We start from the raw sequence: 10,420 nt of genomic DNA, 5'->3' as shown, positions 1-10,420 counted from the left end.
CATTTTATTATAAGGATAAATAAAAAAACACAAGATTCTCTAATAAATAAAAAAGCTTGCTCTAGAAATAAAAACTTCTAGGGTTGCTCTCAACGTTATAGGCAGGGGCTTATGAGCCGAAGGTACGCCCGCTATTCACAAAATGTCTTTTATGAGACCTTTTTAGAAGAAATAGTGATGGATATCCAAGATATTGGCTAATCTTGTTAAGTGTACGTTTCATATATAATTCAGTTGACTTCGTTTTTAGTAAGATGTTTATTGGTAAAAAATAATTTTATTATTTATGCGCTTTTTAGATCACAAAAAAAGATTACTATAAATTTTCCATAATAAAGTTTTAGAGAAAATATTGACAATATTCAACATGATTTTCTCTATTATTTTAAATATAATTGATGATTATTAAATTTGACGACTCATTGGTCTAGTGGTTAGTACCCGGTTAGATCCCCGGCTGAGACGAACATCAATGTGATGAGCATTTGGTGTTGTGCTTAGGTCTTGGGTGTTTAAATATGTATTTATTTGTCTATCTATCTATAATATGTATGTATATCCGTTGCCTAGTACCCATAACACAAGCTTCACCAGCTTAGCATGGGACTAGGACAATTGGTGTGAATTGTCTTTAAAAAAAAAATATTCCGTACTGTTATCACCGTAGCTCATACACAAAAATAAAAATATTTTATTATATACGATACTTTGCTTAAAATATTAACTAGCCTCGCTACAACTTTGGGACCTAAGTCCTTTGATTACTGAATCAGTTTTGTTCATCGTTTTCTTTTATATGCAAGCCAGTGATCAGCCACACGCATCATCCATCATTGAATCAGCCAGGATTCAAACTCTTAACGATAGAGAACTTTTCCATTGCTAACTCTGATCTAATTTAGGATGCATAGTAACATTTTCTCAAATTTTTTCCATATGTATAAATAAATAATAGTTTAAAATTCTCTGTGCCATATTTTTCGTCTATCGAGCAACCCACGCTTTTTCACAATAATACCAGTATTTTTGTTCATTACCATTTTCAGCCTAAATTAGGAATTATTTTTCACTTTTTAGTTTGATGTGCTTTAAAAGCGTGTTTTTTAGTTTTTTTAAACTATTATTTATTTTTTATTTTTTAGTTAAATTTTTTTTTCGGATTATTGCATTGTCATCGATCTTTAACAGGTGCGCAAAGTTTGAATTAAATCTGTCCGTTAAAAGTGGGTCAAAATCAAGGCCGAAGGAGTCGGTTACATACATACCATACATACATACAGGTGAAGCTAATATAAAGCGTATAAAAATTCCGTCCATACAATAGACACCTATGCAAGTCAATATGAGATTTAACCAATATTTTTCACGTAGCCCCATTCTGCATATATTCCCATTACGCCCCAGCCAGAGTGGGCTTTGCCTACATTGCAAGTTATTGTGTGACCGGTACAACGCCCAGTTATTAAGAATTAGGGGAGCTTTAGTTTATGTAGTCGCTTTCATAAAGGTAATATTTTTCCTTTGTGAACGGGTTTTCCTTTTTCGTATTTCAACTTACAAAGCACGGGAACGCTTTTATATACAACGAGTAATCAGTTTTTAAGTTACGAGGTAATTTATTTGATATATATAGCTATGTTATCTAATATAAAAAATTCTCGTGTCACAATGTTCGTTCCCATACTCCTCCGAAACGGCTCAACCGATTCTTATGATTTTTTTTGCACATTCAGTGAGTCTAATTCAGTATCTATCTTTCAAACCCCTAAATGTTAAGGGACCACCCCTAAATTTTTATGTTTTAGATTTTTGTTTTAATTTTTTTTAGATACCTACAGCATACCAAAATACATACAACCCTTAATTTTCACCCCTCTAAGATCAACTAATTAAAATCTTACGACTTGAACTCTGAGGTTTATGTAGAGAAAAATTCAAAGAAAAACCTAAAAAGTTTTCATTCCAGAAAACCGAACAGTCTCTGGGGTAGCATAGCAAAATGTTACATGTTGGTTTGTACTAAAAAGGTAGGCTAAGTAAAATCACATTAAGGAGAAAATAATTTCGCGGGGACAGCTAGTATTGATATATAATGTAATATAATATAGAAGGTAATAAAAGAATGAGGACACTTAAGTATATAGTAAAAACGTTCTAAGGAATCAACAAAAATTTTTTTTTTATGAATCTGATCTGAAATAATAAATATAAGGTTGACTTCTAACAATGTGAAAGATGTTAACGATATTTATAAGCATACAAAGTCTGTAAGCAGCCCTCTTTGTATGTATGAGAACTTGAAATTGACTTCACATATTTATACAATTGCAGTTTTGGCCTAGTTAGTGCTTTCAGACCTTATCTCTGAGGTCGGAAGGGCTGAGGAGTTTCGATAAATTTGTTGAATCTCGGCTCCACTTTAAAACAGCTCTAAATTTTTTGCATTGTTCTTTACGACTTTTATGTACCCCAAGTAATAATTAGAAGAGGCATGGCAATAAATAAATAAATGATGTAAATGATATTGTCTCAGTTCCCAGTGAATTACATTAGGTTCGGTTAGTTTTTTTTTAATTCTAAGTGGTGTTTGAATGAGATAAGGTTAGGTTAGGTTAGGTTAATGCCAAAATGTTCACCTTTTTTCAATCATTTCATAAAATTTTAATTAATTTCTATGAGGTTAAAAAGCATTGCATTGTACACCATTGCCGAGGGATGAAGATATGTTGAACAAAATTCGGAGCTGCTTTAAGATGGAGCCGTGGTTGCTTGCACTTGCTCGTTCGATGAAAGAAAACATTGTAAGGAAATCTTAGACCCAAAAAGTTGACGGCGTGTATCAAGTATAAGACACCATCTAAACTTATCTTAACTATTAGAAATCAAACGAATAATACAAAAGGAGAGCAACACGTCAACCTCCCATCTTCGGGCGTCTTCGAAATGGCAGAAGCGTGTTTCGGCTGAGAAGTGCAAGACCTGCCGCAGTGTGATAGTTTGCGAGTTACGGAGAGAAAACAAATCTCAAATTCGTATGATAAAATCTGATAAAAACCAAACGGCTGATTGCAGATGGTAAAACTATTAGAAAGAAACAATATGTATTCACAAATCAGATACAGCAATCTGAGGCCCAGACCTGATAAAAATTGTAGCTCTACTGTTAAATAAGAGAATCAAAAGGCAATGTAATAAAATTAAAACCCCGTAGAGCGTTTAAGTTCCACTGCGGTAAGTATCCACGCACTCGCAATTCCGAAGCAAACAATGCATAAAATTTGCACAGTAATCGCGCAATAAATTGGCGACCGCTCCTCATAATATTTCACCTTGATAAGCGCTACTTAACTCTGTAATTTGCAGCGAATTAAAAGTTATGAATGTGATGTAATATGATGATAATAATAATAATAAAAGCCTTTAACTAAGATACACTCACATTTAAACACTATTTCAATCTTCTTTTATGTATCTCTGTGCTCTTTTTGGCAAAGGCCTCCACCAAAGCCCGACATTTCTCGTCTTCCTCTTTTTCGTTTGTTGTACCTTGGGCAACAGTTTAGTACTTTTTTGCTCCACTGTTCTTCTTGCCATGTGCCCCGCCCATTTCCCCTTTAGTTTATTTTTATTGTAACATCTGTTATCTTAGTTGTTGTTCTTAAAGCTGTATTCTTTATTTTGTCTTTTCTCTAATATAATAAAGCAAATATGGTAAGTAGTACAGTTTAAGTTTAGTGACTGAGTGTGCGACTTTCACTCCTAAGAACTGAGATATCCTGGCCGTGTATTATTCACAATAGCTTGTACGTCTTGACGTCTAAAGGTTCTTACTATTTCAAACGCAGGAAGCTCACCTGAGACCGGTTCTGTTTAATATATTTATTAACTACATTACAAAGGTTTTTATGTATAAATAGCCCTTTCCGTATGCTGATGATCTCAAACCACCTAGGGCTATAGATGACTAACGATAGTGAAATGTCTTTATGTCAATCAATCGCAATCACGGATAGCGAATAGTGGATCCCGTCATACAAACAACTTAATTAAAGATCTAGGTGTTCTCCTACTCTGAATTAACTTTCAAACCAAGTTACAAAGACCTCGCCTTTGGACGGACGCCCGCAGTATGCAAGAGATCAGTTAAGACTAGAGAGAATAAATATATAATAGAAAGAAAATATATTAGAAAAAAATTGTATTAGCCTATAAACCGGGGTTTTTCTTCTCTTTCCTAGAATGTTTAAGTTAGCTAATAAATTTTCCCCTGAAAGTGACATGTTATGATTCATATTTCTGGTATATTATAATCTGTATAAATAAGTCAGTTTCATTATTCATTTATACTTTGTTTCTAAATTAATAAATGAACATCAATTATTACGATACGAATGAAATTAAAAGATGAAATCCCACAAATAAGCAATATTGCTATTTAATACGAAATTTTCTCCTTTTGATGTAAGAAATGAAAAATGCGTTGAAACCTCCGTCCGCGGATCCTCCGCCTATTGAATATTCATTATTATTAGTCATTATAATTCTTACATAGTGACATTTCTTAACGTAGAGTGAAATTTTAACATCGAGAACATGAAATCTCAAACAGTTTAAAACGTGTGTAATCTTTGATTTGAGACGTCTCAAAATTATTCGGTAGACTGCTCTTGCACTCGCAAAGTACCGAAGTAATCTTCATGTAAATAGGTCATGTTACATTTTATCCGAAAAAATTATAATATTTTAACATTATTTAGTTGGAGTGGGGAATGGTAAAACTTGTGCATTTAAACTGGCTTCAAAGAAACAAAATGCTTGATTTTGCACAGATCAAACTAAAAAGATAAATAATTGACAAAATCCACGTTTAGTTTCGATGAAATTGTCTTTTCTTTAAAATTTCCTTTACAAACCATAGTGTACCGTAAAGTATAGATAAGCTATAAATACCGAAGAAGTTACGGTTTTCAACCCATGAAAGATAATGAAACCATGGAGCTAAACTTACTGACTTGCCCGTTCATAAACAGTATAAAGCCTCAAATCACTTTATTTTAATATTATATCCTTATCACTATACTACATTTTAGACTAGATAATTAAGACCAGATATTTAAATACAAATGCGTTTACTGATGACGCAAATAAAAAAAAACATCCCCTATTTTTTAGTACATCACAGTTTTTTTTTTCTTTTTATCGTAGCGATAGCACAAATAGACAGAAAGAGACAAAACAGAGAAACAGTACTAGTTAAATCGGTAGGGTAACACTGATATTGTTTTTATGTAATAATGGTTAATATACAAATATCATTCATACATATTTCTTGAATACTTTAATGCAATTTCACGTTGCGCAAATCGTTGCAGAAGTAAGCTTGTAAGAATGATTATATCTTTAATAAATTATATAAATAATACGACACTCTATAGAAACCTTCAGGAAAGACAACCTTATTGATAACGTATATTTATGTTCTAAGTTCGTTCACATTATAGTTCATAGCGATAAGGATAGATGGCGCTTTTATAAATAATAACAGATAATCAAGTATGGAAGTTACACATTTTGGATTAACGTTTCGATATATATAGCTGTCCTATATGTTGATAAAAGAATACATTTAAATTAAATATATTTATTTTGATTAAGTAAATTAAATTTACTGTTTTCTTATTAATGTATAGATGTGGGTACCTAAATACAATCATATTAAACAACCTTTTTTTAGTTGCAAACAAACCTAACCTCAATTTCATATTTATTTTTCCTAATGGATTTGTAAGGTTTACTTTATTTTTATTTTCTTTATGGATTTTGTATAGATACTACTTGCTGCCCCCGCGAACTTCGTTTCTCTTTAATGTGATTTTACTTAGCCTACCTTTTTAGTACATGCCAACATGGAACATTTTGCTATGCTACCCCAGAGGCTGTTCGGTTTTCCGGAATGGAAATTTTTTAGGTAATTCAATGAATTTTTCTCTATATATAAACCTCAGAGATCAAGTCAATAGTTTTTAATATACAAAAAAAAAATAAGTGCTGATTGTAGAGAGGTGAAAATTAAGGGTTGTGTGTATTATACGCTGTATCAAAAAAAAAAAAAATCATGTAAAAAAAAAAAATTGCGTTGGACACCCCTTATTACTTAGGGGTTTACAAACGGTCAACCCGTTTGTATAAATTATATTATTTAAGATGTCTCTGTTGTGTGTGTCTTAAACACTATTAAATTTATATTTTCTGATAGAAAATCTTCCTTTTAAAGGCAATAATTTTAATACTAGTGAAAACTACAGTATAATATGGAAGTTTACTGAAAATAACTGCCGCGTATTTACCTGTGAAAAATAAAAAAAGGTGAGCTTTCAAGATGTCGGGATTTAGTTTTCCACTAGAACCTTTCGACATCATCAATTTATCTCTGCTACTTGAAACCTTCTGAAATATAATTTACAATTATTGTTGTTTAATGTTGAAAGATAAATTTTATCGTTAAGCGTTCTTTTGTTGGGTAAATAATACCAAGTTCCATTGTTCATAATCAGCTAAGGTTTATATTGTGAGAGTGCTTAATTCCTTTGTGGTATTTATTTACGACTAGTGCTTCCCCCCGGCATCGCGTAGACTTTAGTGATTTGATGTAATTCAAGCGTGAAAACGTTTTTTGTGTACCATGTTTGACCACGTCTTTTCACGGCAAGCGTTTTTGTAGTGTGAGTGTATCCATGAATGTGCTGTCTTTTTGCCTTTGTATATAGACGAGTATATATATATATATATATCTACTATATAAAAATAAGTCGGGTTTTCCTTCCTGACGCTATAACTCCAGAACGCACGAAACTTTTTCCTCGGTTTTGCATTCGTTGGAAAGGTCTTGGGCTCCGTGAGGTTTATAGCAAAGAAAATTCAGGAAAAAATTCAACAGAAAAGCGGGATCACCAAACGAAATGTTACATAAAACGAAGCCATTTGGTGGCGAAACAGAGTTCGCCAAGTTTGCTAGTATATTATATATATATATTTATTTAGCCCACAAAATTAGGACAAACACATGATATAATTTGACGTACATACAAAAATATAAAAAGCTGTGCCGTCCCTATAACATGTGGACACGACCAGCGAAATCAAGTAGATACAATAAACAGTGTTAATACAAAACAACCATAAAATTAATAATAGAAAGTACAAAAATACAAACTATATAAATAATTAAACTATTTGAACCAAATAATGAAATTATCGGTACTGTGTCCTATTTCTACTCTTAGCTGTGGCAGAGAACCATGATATATGTCAAATCTCTTTGCAATGTCATAATGGTAGCGGTACTAAATTTAGCCACATCCAAAATCTGCGCATACGATGACGTCATACCATAAAACGTGCTAACGAAGTTTTTGAAACCGTTAAAGATAACAACACAACAGGTACAACTTCTGGAACTTAGCCTATGTTGACTGTCTGGTCGGGGATCCCCCACAGCAACCTAAAGCTGAAGTACACTTTCCTTCACTATCAGAAAGTATTGTTAGAGCCAAAAAATATTTTTCGTTGTCATAAGCTTTGCTTGCTGAAAGGTCGCTGTAGATGTTCTAAGACCCCAGGATGTCCACTCAGAGATTTTCGTTTCGATAACTCTATGGATTAGCATCAACTTTTACCCCTAAAGAAGGGATAGTTCAGGAATGAATTACATCTGTTGCTGTAACTAAAATTCGAATTTGATTATTTATTGGTAAAATAATTCGGTTATCTACATCTAATAATCGGAAATTATTAAGTTTATCTATTTCATTAATTATATAAGAATCAAATTCAATATTTTTGAAATCTGAATATTCATAACTTCAGTATCATTGATGACCAATAGATTTTAGGGTAATTAAAGGATTATTTAATTCATCAAGTAAATATAATAACCGTAAAGATGGTAATGCAATAAAAATTAAAGTAATAGCAGGTAAAATAGTTCAAATTAATTCGATTATTTGACCTTCTAATAGAAATCGATTAATAAATTTATTAAAAAATAAATTTATTATTAAATATATTACTAAAATAGTAATTATTAATAAAATAATTAAAGTATGATCATGAAAAAAAATTATTTGTTCTATAAGTGGTGAAGCTCCATTTTGTAAATTAAAATTTGATCAGGTTGCCATTTCTAAAAAAAGGAAAACCTTTATAAATGGGGTTTAAATCCATTACATATTATCTGCCATATTAGAAATTACTTATAATTGGTAATTCGTTATAAGAATGTTCTGCTGGTGGAAGATTTTGATATCATTCAATAGATGAAGGTATATTTAATGAAAAAATAATTATTCGAGGATTAATTATTGATTCTCAAATGATTATTATTATTATAATTGTTGCAATTAAGGAGATATAAGATCCTAAAGATGAAACAATATTTCAAGATAAATAATTATCTGGATAATCTGAGTATCGTCGAGGTATTCCTGCTAATCCTAAGAAATGTTGAGGGAAAAAAGTTAAATTTACTCCAATAAATATAACAATAAATTGAATCTTTAAGTAGTAGTCGTTTAAACTTAACCCAGTAAAAAGAGGGTATCAATGAATAAATCCCCCTAAGATAGCAAATACAGCTCCTATAGATAAAACATAGTGAAAATGAGCAACAACATAATATGTGTCATGGAGAATAATATCAATTGAAGAATTAGCTAAAATTACTCCAGTTAAACCTCCAACAGTAAATAAAAATACAAATCCTAATCTTCATAATATTGAAGGTCTATAATTAATTTGAGTTCCATAAAGTGTTGCTAATCAACTAAAAATTTTAATTCCTGTAGGAACAGCAATAATTATTGTTGCAGATGTAAAATAAGCTCGGGTATCAATATCTATTCCTACTGTGAATATATGATGAGCTCATACAATAAATCCTAAAAGACCAATTGCTATTATTGCATAAATTATTCCTAATGAACCAAAAGTTTCTTTTTTTCCTCTTTCTTGAGAAATGATATGAGAAATTATACCAAATCCTGGTAAAATTAAAATATAAACTTCTGGATGTCCAAAAAATCAAAATAGATGTTGATAAAGAATTGGGTCTCCTCCTCCAGCAGGATCAAAAAATGATGTATTTAAATTTCGATCTGTTAAAAGTATTGTAATAGCACCTGCAAGTACCGGTAAAGAAAGAAGTAAAAGTAAAGCAGTAATTCCTACTGATCATACAAATAATGGTATTTGATCAAAAGATATATTTCTAATACGTATATTAATAATAGTTGTAATAAAATTAATTGCTCCTAAAATTGAAGAAATTCCAGCTAAATGTAAAGAAAAAATAGCTAAATCTACTGATGAACCTCTATGAGCAATATTTGATGATAGTGGGGGGTACACTGTTCATCCTGTTCCTGCTCCATTTTCTACGATTCTGCTTGAAATAAGAAGAGTTAAAGAAGGGGGTAATAATCAAAATCTTATATTATTTATTCGGGGGAAAGCTATATCTGGAGCTCCTAGTATTAATGGGACTAATCAATTTCCAAATCCTCCAATTATAATGGGTATAACTATAAAAAAAATTATAATAAAAGCATGAGCTGTTACAATAGTATTATAAATTTGGTCGTCACCAATTAAAAATCCTGGATTTCCTAATTCAGTTCGAATAAGTAAACTTAAAGATGTTCCTACTATCCCTGATCAAATTCCGAAGATAAAATATAAAGTTCCAATATCTTTATGATTAGTAGAATAAAGTCATTTTCGCTAATAAAATGGCTGAGTTATAAGCGATAAATTGTAAATTTATTAACGAGAATTTTCTCTTTTATTAAGTCTTATATTCAATTATGATATAAAATTGCAAATTTTAAGGTGGAAAAATTTCTAAGGCTTAAAGAATTTCTTTATAAATAATTTTGAAGACTATTAGTTTATTTTAACTTAAAACCTTAAAAAAATATAAAAGTATTAAGAATTAAACCTGTCATAGAAATATATTAAATATTAAATTCTCGTGTCACAATGTTAGTTACCATACTCCTCCGAAACGGCTTGACCGATTTTTATCAAATTTTATATGTATTATTAGTAGGTCTGAGAATCGGCTACTATCTACCTTTTAACACCCTCCAAGTGATAAGGTACCAATTTTTTTTTATTCTTTAGAGTTTTTGTTTTGTTTTTATTTGTTTATAATACAGCATACAAAAAAAGATACAACCCCTAATTTTCACCCATCTACGATCAACCCTTATTTTTTTATTATTGTAGATAGTTATTTTTATTGAACTAAAATAATATTTCCTAGAAATAATATACATGGCAAAACAAATGTTTGCCAGGTCAGCTAGTTATTTTATAGTTTCTTCTAATCAGGCAATACTGGTCATTGACTAGTATTGCCTGA

The 10,420-nt window shown here is 30.9% G+C and overlaps 1 pseudogene; it reads right to left on the bottom strand.

Annotated features, from left to right (window-relative positions):
- Nucleotides 1-7,679: 7,679 nt before the first annotated feature.
- On the bottom strand, nt 7,680-9,801 carry LOC125060533 (annotated as a pseudogene).
- Between the last annotated feature and the right edge of the window lie 619 nt (nt 9,802-10,420).

This window comes from Pieris napi, chromosome 21 (genome assembly GCF_905475465.1).
Source record: "Pieris napi chromosome 21, ilPieNapi1.2, whole genome shotgun sequence".
In the NCBI taxonomy this organism is placed as follows: domain Eukaryota; kingdom Metazoa; phylum Arthropoda; class Insecta; order Lepidoptera; family Pieridae; genus Pieris; species Pieris napi.
The sequence above is the reverse complement of the archived record's forward strand: the minus strand, read 5'-3'. Positions and strand labels throughout refer to the sequence as shown.